This window comes from Octopus bimaculoides, chromosome 5 (assembly GCF_046866305.1).
Source record: "Octopus bimaculoides isolate indiv1 chromosome 5, ASM4686630v1, whole genome shotgun sequence".
In the NCBI taxonomy this organism is placed as follows: domain Eukaryota; kingdom Metazoa; phylum Mollusca; class Cephalopoda; order Octopoda; family Octopodidae; genus Octopus; species Octopus bimaculoides.
In genome coordinates this window covers 79816482-79826481 of record NC_142932.1, presented here as the reverse complement: position 1 = coordinate 79826481, position 10000 = coordinate 79816482, and the positions used below count along the sequence as shown (strand labels likewise).

The window sequence follows — 10000 nt, the reverse complement described above, 5'->3', positions numbered from 1 at the left end:
CTTTTATTTGTTTCAGTCATTTGACTGCAGTCATACTGGAGCACCACTTTTTAGTCTAAGAAATCAACCCCAGGACTTATTCTTTGTAAGCCTAGTACTTATTCTATCAGTCACTTTTGCTGAACAGCTAAGTTATTGGGACAAATACAGACACAAAGACACACACACACACACACACACACACACACACACACACATGTGGGCATGTGTGGTTTAGTGGGTAGGGTGTTGCACTCATGATCGTAAGATTGTGGTTTCAATTCTTGATAGGGCAATGCATTGTGTTCTTGAGCAAAACTCTGCATTCTATATGCTCCAGTCCACTCAGCTGGTAAATATGAGCAATTCTGCAACAGACTGGCATCCCATCCAGGGGTGGTGGAGATTTATTTAATACAGAATCTGGGAAACAAGTTTCATGTGCCTGTGGCTCAGAAAGGATTTTTCATACTTTTTGATATATATATATATATATATATATATATATATACAGTGTAGGCTTCTTTCAGTTTCCTTCCACCAAGTCCACTCACAAGGTATTGGCTGGCATGGTGCCATAGGGGACATTTGCCCAAGGTGCCATCCAGTGAAACTGAACTTGGAACCATGTATGCACACACACACACACACACACACACACACACACACACACACACACTCTCTCTCTCTCTCACTCTCTCTCTCTCTCTCTCTCTCTCTCTCATACACATGCACATTTAGTTTCTGACTGAAAGAGGGAACTCAGTGTTTAAGAAAATGCTTAACAATGTCAAATCCAGAATCCAATAAATCTGGTGGTACTCTACTTCACGAATAATTAATCTAAAGTTAGATTCACAGAAAAGGTGGATGAATTCAGTTGTCATGCTGAGTGAAGTTTCTCAAATTTCAGCATTGTTGCATTTCATCTGAGAATTAGGAAGAGAGGGAAAGTGATGTTGTTCAAACAACTCTAGCAACAAAAATACTATTCTCTCTTTCTTTCCTTACTCTCCGAAGGATAGTGAAGACTTTTGAATATGCAGTTCTTCATTCCTCACAGCAACCAGACTTAGCAAACTGACATATGAATTCTGCTATGCTATAATAGACTATACCACATCCTATCTACTTCAGCACTATTTTGATTTATTTCAGGTTTCCTTTAGTATTTATAAATGTTGTGTATGTTAGGTTTAATAGAATTAGCAGTCAAATCCATCTTATAGCGCATACTAGTGTCTTAAGAAAGGAAGGACAGTTTTAGATGCTTGTTACTTTAACTGTTTAGTATTCAGATTACTCTGTTGAATGTAATGCTTGTTTATTCACATTGTTTTGAATTAATCATGCATTATCTTGTAGCTTTGAGATTTTGATGATGTGTTTGTTTATTTTTAGGCTGACATTGTAGGATGGAGTGAGAGGCCCAGTCTGGCCAGTTTGAGTATAAAACAGGCAGAATATTTCGAGCCTGATATGGCCTGTTTGAACGCTAAAGGGTTAAAAAACATAAAGACACAATGGTCACAGAGTGTACATCTTTGATCATAGGCCTACACAAGCAAGGCTGACCTGCAGTGAAACAACAATGAAATTACCGACAGAAACAATATCAGTTAATAAAGACATGTTCAAGTTTACTTGAATATTTTTATTGCAGTGTTTTACATGTTTTATTTATTGGTTTTTATAACTTGATGTCTTTGAAACGAATAAATTTTATCTTTTTTAGACATATAACGGTAGAATGTTAAGTAGAAAGAAAAAAAATGAATGAATTTATCTGACAAACCAATATATTTTAAAATATCTAGTATGAACAAGGCAGCGAGCTGGCAGAAACATTAGCATGCCAAGCGAAATGCTTAGTGGTATTTCATTTGTCTTTATGTTCTGAGATCAAATTCTGCTGAGGTCGACTTTGCCTTTCATCCTTTCGGGGTCAATAAATTTGCGTACTGGGGTCGATCTAATTGATTGGCCCCTGCCCCCAAAATTTTCGAACCTTGTGCCTCAATTAGAAAAGAATATTTAGTATGAAGAAAAGTGGGATAGCATGTGTACTGGAGGAAGAGGTGGTAATGCTGAATTTAAAATGTACAGTTAACTTTCCTTGAACTTCAACTCATCAGTACAATCTGGTTATACATTTACTACAGATATGAGCTTACAACCTTTGGTGTAATTTCTCAGTGAATTAAATATATTAGCTACTGTTGTGATTACACAGCTCTACTTTGATCCAGCAGATTTGTAGGAGTTGTATCAACTGAAATGTAGTGCAGTGAATGGTATATGGTAAACTTTACATAGTTTTATAGAATATCATATGTAGTTAAATGACAGCATTTTGTGTTTGTTGAAATAGTTTAGGAAAGGTAGATTGTGTAGAAGGAGAATAGAATACCAAGAATGCTCTGTGTGGATAACCTTAATTACTGGTGTGATTGTGTGGTAAGAAGTTTGATTCCTAACTACATGGTTCCAGGTTCAGTTCCTCTGTGTGGCACCTTGGGCAAGTGTCTTTTGCTATAGCCCTAGGCAACCAAGGCTTTGTGAGTGGATTTGGTAGACAGAAACTGAAAGAATCCTATTGTGTGTGAACACACACACACACACACACACACACACACACATGCATGCACACATGCACACACACACACACACACACACACACACACACACACACACACACACGTGCATATGCGTTTATGTTTCTTTGTCTTAACATTGTGTAACAGTTGTAAATGAATGTCACTGTCATACAAGCAGTGTAGTTCATTTCCAATGTTGTGCAAAAACAAGTCTAGCCATAAGGAAATATTACTTTCTTGGAAACAAGCGATAGCTGGCAACAGGAAGGACATCTAAGTACACCACAATAAACTCCATCTGACTCATGCAAGCATGGAAAAGTGGATGTTAAAATGATGAATGACAAGGATGTTGTCCCATAGATGTTGTAGATGTCATTACTATTCTTGATAACCATTGTAGATTTTGAAGATGTTCTTCCATAGTGGTTGTTGTTGATGTTATTTATGTCAAGGATGTTCTTCCATAGTGTTTATTGTGCATGCCATTATCATTGCTTCTAATTAATGTAATTTTTATTTACACACTGTTGATATTGAAACAGAGTATTCTGAACAATAAATTCAGAAAACAGCAGAAAAGATTAAAATGAATGGAAAGCAAAAATAAAAAGCTAAGAAAATACGAAGAAATTTATCTGACAATCCAATACTTCTGCTGTTTGACTTTCTAATACAAGTAACATTAGTGCAAAAGGTTAAAAGGTGCAATTAGATAAAATAATTTTACAACATAGTAGTATTGTTTCAGAAAAAACTGAACTAGCTCAGCAGTGCATAATCTACAAAAGTAAGGGTAGGTGAGTGACTAATTAACCTTTAAATCATAACTTGGTTTCTATGGAAACTTCATGACATTTCTTAAATTACTTAGTGTCATTGGTAACTATCTTTTTAGATTGAAATAAACATGGACAATTGTAGTTCTGTACTCTTAACAAAATATCACAATATCATTTAGGGGAGGGGGGGAAAACAAGAGAATAATAGCTCAGTGAGGTAATATTTCCACTTAAACAAGGATGTTCTGTTGGAACAAACTATACTGCAATAGATACCCTGAGAGAAACTCTCATATTGGCTTCTGGTGCAAAATGCACTCTTGTTTATATCGCTAGTGTGGCGATAAAGCCCCACAATCTCCAGCACTGAGAGCACCAGATCACATGATTTCAACCTTCCTTGGTTTTGACAATAGTGGACGCTTGACTGCTAGAAATAGCAGCAACTCATCTCCCTGCCAGTGATATATAGAAAAAGTGCCAGAACTGGTATTGGTGTTGTAATTAGCCAGTGATTGTTTTAAAAAATTAACCAGTGAGCTTTTTAAAATATATATATTTTTTTTTTTAATAGTGCATTGATGGAATATTTGAGTTGGATAACTGAAGGTTTTCTCTTCAGGCCTTGTGAAAACCTAGTTAGATATCAGAGTCTAGGCATCACAAAACTTAAGTACTAGTGATATTATGATTTAAGGAATTCATAACAAACTTTAGAGAAACTAACAAAAGAAAAAATACTCTATTTCAATTCTGTTTTGAGTTGCAACTCCTTTGTGGTAAGCTCCAAGAAATCTTAGATATTTGACGCAACTGCAATAGCTAAGAACCAATGAAAGTGCATCTACATAGTTATTTGACCTACTAAAAAAAGCCAAATTTTCCTAACAGTGTGGGGCACTAGTACTCCAGAATGGTAGACAACTTCTGTTGGAGCATTTAAGCAAATATTTTCCAACACAATCTCAGGTCAACCTTGTGAGTGAAAACTGACTTGGTCAGTCAACATTCCTGTGAGAATCACAGTGTTGGTTTCCCAGTTGCTCTGATGTGTATATATTTATATATATATATATATATACTCTTTTACTCTTTTACTTGTTTCAGTCATTTGACTGCAGCCATGCTGGAGTACCACCTTTTAGTTGAACAAATCGACCCCAGGACTTATTCTTTGCAAGCCCAGCACTCATTCTATCAGTCTCCTTTGCCAAATCGCTAAGTTACAGGGACGTACACACACCAGCATCGGTTGTCAAGCGATGGTGGAGGGACAAACACAGACACACAAACATACACACAGACATACATATATATATATATACATATACATATATACGACGGGCTTCTTTCAGTTTCCGTCTACCAAATCCACTCACAAGGCTTTGGTCGGCCCAAGGCTATAGTAGAAGACACTTGCCCAAGGTGCCACACAGTGGGACTGAGCCCAGAACCATGTGGTTCGTAAGCAAACTACTTACCACACAGCCACTAACTCATTTCAAAATACCTCGACCATATCCTATCCCCGTTAGTTGCTGCCCTCCCATCCCACATACACGACACCAACCACGCCCTTCGCCTCTTCAATTCCTTTTCTTTCCCTCCCGGCCCCTCACACCTCCTCTTCACCCTGGACATTAAATCCCTATACACCGTGATTCCACACCACGATGGTCTCTCAGCCCCCCACTACTTCCTTGACCGCTGCCCTGACCCCACACCTAGTACCCCTACCCTGCTTCGTCTGGCAGAACTCGTCCTCACCCTCAACTGCTTCACGTTCGCTGGAGATACCTACCAACAGGAATCTGGGGTCGCGATGGGAACGAGAATGGGGCCCAATTATGCCAACCTCTTTGTTGGTTACATTGAGGCCCAAGTATTCTCCCAATTCTCCGGTCCGACCCCGGAACTATACGGTCGCTACATAGATGACTGTATAGGAGCCACCTCCCTCTCCCGCGAACAGCTCTGCCTTTTCATCTCCTTCCTCTCTAACTTCCACCTGCTCTTGACTTTACTTCTACCATCTCTGACACCTCTGTTAACTTCCTCGACATCTCTCTTTCCATCAACCCCCCACCTCCAACTCTCTAACTACCTCCGCCTTCTTCAAACCCACTGACTCCCACCTCTACCTCAACTTCTCCTCCTCCGATCCATTCCACACCAAACGGGCCATCCCCTACTCCCAGTTCCTCCGCCTCCGACGTTTGTGCAGCCTGGACCAGGATTTTGAGACCCAGTCCCAGTATCTTGCTCGTCTGTTCATGCATCGAGGATACCCCTCCCACCTTGTCCAATCCGCCCTCGCCCGCGCTCGTTGAATCGACTGTTTCACCGAACACCTAAGGGACGTTCGGCTAGGTTCGGACTCCCCCGTCGCCCGTCACTTCCACTTGGCCAACCACTCTCCCTCTAACATCTCCGTTTTTGGCCTCGCCCTGCACCATGGGTCCACTCCCTCGCGATTCCACTTGGAGCAACGCTATATTTTTAACCTTAATTCTTCTTTCCCCTTCGGACTCAACGCAGCCCCCTCCTCCTTATGACTCTCCCCTTTATGTCTATGCAACACTTTTCTTTATTTTTTATTTTTTATTTTTATTTTTTACCCCCCCACCTCGTCCCCTTTACATTATATCCATTATTCTCTTGTTATTACACTCACTACATTTTTCCACTTTTTATCTCACCCCTTCCTACATGCACACATACCCACACACAAAAAATACACGCACCCATACACACACATGTAAGCACACCTACCCCCCAATACACCACACACACACAACACATATGCATGCACTCACACGCTCAGACTCGCCCACACACTTATACAAACGCACATACACACGCACACTTGCGCATACAGACACATGTTAACAATCACACAAACACACACACACACACACACCCAAGCATACACACCCTTGCACACATAACCCACATATACCCCCATTCACAAATACCTCCCACACACCTGACAACCCATATATACCCCCATTCACACATACCTCACATACCTTCCATATACCTACACACACCTCCCACACACCTTACATATATACCGCCCACATACATGACAAACATACATGCGCGCCCTCAAACACACATATAGACGAACGCACATATATATGCACACACACACCCATATATACGCGCACGCCTACATACACAGCCGCATACACATGCACACACATACACACAGGAGTGCACACACAAAATAACACACATACCTGGCACACATCCTTACGCTCTCACACATACGCATGCACACACATAAACACACACATACACACCTCTCACATACACAAAACCACACACACACACACACACACACATACACAACACACATACACATATACACACATGCACACATACACATATGCACACATGCACACACACCTCTCACATACACAATACTCACTCACATACATAACACACACGCACGCACAAAAACATATACAATATACACATACACGCACACACAAAAAATATACACACGCGCACACGCACGCACACGGAAACACACACGGAAACACACATACAGACACACATAAACACACATAAACGCACGCACACCCGTACCTAACACTCACAATCCCACACACACACGCACATTCACACACATACACACACGCACACACACTTCTCACGAACACTACACACTCACACAGACACGCATACAATCACACACACATGGGCATAAACAACACACGCACATACAAAATACACACACACACGTACACGTACCCAACACCTACAACCCCACACAAACTTTGTTGTTTTTTTGTTATTGTTTTTTTGAACTTACATATATATATATATATATATATATATATATATATATTCTTCCCTGGACAGAAGAACAGTCCATTGCAGGATTACTCATTTTTACCAGCTGAGTGGTCTGGAGCAGCATGAAATGAAGTGTTTTGCTCAAGAACACAACATGTTACCCAGTCCAGGGATCAAAACCACAATCTTACAATCATGGGTCCAACACCCTAACCACTAAGCCATGCACTTTCACTAATAAATTTAATAGACAGAAATTGCGTGAGAATCTACTAGAAGTATTGTTGATGTTCTCAGATGGTAGGCAAGTAATCTGTCAACCAGTTTAATACCTCCAGCTAGCCCTTGGATGACTTTAGCAGAGTCCAATCTGTCGCAAGCATGCAGGTCAGATTCTTCATGAGTTTGACTAGGCCAGTAAAGAAAAAAAAAAAAAATATTCAAGTTTAGAAGGAAAATGCAGTTATAAAAAATATCTATAATCTTCAACAGGGAGTGAATTAAAAAAGGAAGAGACAAATTTTTCATTGACTACACAAATATTCAGAACCAGAAAATAAACCAACTTCCGTAATGTAGAAATATAGGACACATTACTCAAAATAGAAGATGTAAGTAAAAGCAACTAATCCACTTTGTATTTGTTAGAACAAACATTGGAAGCTTAAAAAAAAAAAAAGAATATGTTATGGTTCAGCTCTATGCAAGACTTACACTCCAAAGTATGTGCCAGAACAACATGGAGCTTGATGCAATAAACTAAACTAGCTCTCTCTAATCTGTAAAACTAAATTGGAAAAACCATAATGATTAGAAGGGTTCGGCTATGAGAGAGAGAGAGACAGAGACAGACAGACAGACAGACAGAGACAGACAGAGACACAGACAGACAGACAGACAGACAGACAGACATAGACAGCTAGGGCAAATAGAATTTAAATAAGTTTATTTTCATATTTGTGAAATGCTTCTGTTCGCTTGTCATCTGATGCCATTTGATATTTGGAAGACTTGAAAATTTGTGACAACAAATCTAGTTTTCTGAATCCATGGAATTGTGCAATAGCAAAACCAAAGTTACCAGGTCATGACAACAAATCTTTAGGAGCGATGACATTACTTAGTACCAATGAATTGAATAGTTCAGTCCCATAACAACACAACTCTCCCAGTGAAACAACAAGTCTCTTCACATAATTTCATTATCAGAACACACACAATTAAGTCAATGTGGAAGTGTGGAATAATGAGACAAGACTTTTTTTCTCCTCCCTGTGTGAGTATCATGTTAATAAAAGTGTTACTACTACTACTACTACCTGTTGCTGTTGCTGCTGATGATGATGATGATGAAGATGGGAGTGAAGATGATGGTAGCAACAGTGATGAGAAGGTGGATGGTGGTGGTGGTGTTGATGTTGTTGTTGGTGGTGATGATGATGATGGTGACAGTGATAAGGAAGTAGTGGTGGTGATGATATGATTGTGATGATGATGACAATGGTGACAGCAGTATTATGATGATGATGATGATGATGATGATGATGATGATTGTTGATTTTCCTTAGAGAAAAATCCCTAATAATTAATCCAGCTTATCAAATTCTGACGGGTGTGGTCATGTTGATAGACTGTTGCTGGGATTTTGTTATTGAAAAAGGGGCGGGTAAAGTAGCAGATGATATTGTGGAGTATTTGTTGTCATAGAGATGATGATGATGACGGTGGCGGTAATGGCAGTGGAAATGAGAGAATTTGTGGAGATGGGGGGGGGGGGGGGGGTAAATAAACCAGATGTTGATGGTACTAAAAAAAATGTTGATGTTAGCAATACTTTCTGATTGTATTGTTATGAATGCTAGCAGTGATTGCAGTGGTAACTTCAGGTTGAAATAGCTCTGGTGGTTTTGGTGATGAGGTTAATAACTGTTCTTTGAGGCAAGCTAACAGAAGGAAATGAAAAGGCAAAGGATTTCCGTTGGTACCATTTATCGTTTATTTGTTTCAGTCATGAGACTGCTGCCATGCTGGGGCACTACTTTGAAAAATTTTTTAGTCAAATGTATCAACCCCAGAACCTAGTTTTTCTTTTAAAGCCAAGTACTTATTCTATTGGTCTCTTTTGCTGAAGTTGTAAGTTACAGGGATGTAAACATACCAACAGCAATTATCAAGCAGTGGCTGGGGAACAAATACAGACACAAAGGCACACATGCACAAAGTATATATATATATATATATATATATATATATATATATATGTAATATATATATATATATATATATATATATATATATATATCTATATATGTATATATATATATATATATATATATATATATATATATGTATATATATATATATATATATGTATATATATATATATATATATATGTATATATATATATATATATATATATATATATATATGTATATATATATATATATATATATATATATATATATGTATATATATATATATATATATATATATGTATATATATATATATATATATATATATGTATATATATATATATATATATATTTATGTATATATATATATATATATATGTATATATATATATATATATGTATATGTATATATATATATGTTTATGTATATATATATATATGTATATGTATATATATATATATATATGTATATATATATATATATATATGTATATATATATATATGTATATATATATATATATGTATATATATATATATGTATATATATATATATATATGTATATATATATATATATATATGTATATATATATATATATATATGTATATATATATATATATATATATGTATATTATATATATATG

The 10000-nt window shown here is 37.5% G+C and overlaps 1 protein-coding gene across 1 annotated transcript in view; it reads right to left on the bottom strand.

The window, feature by feature from the left end:
* LOC106874958 (FYVE, RhoGEF and PH domain-containing protein 2) overlaps nt 1–10000 on the bottom strand; it is a 493421-nt gene that overhangs the window by 286512 nt on the left and 196909 nt on the right. The window lies entirely within an intron of this gene.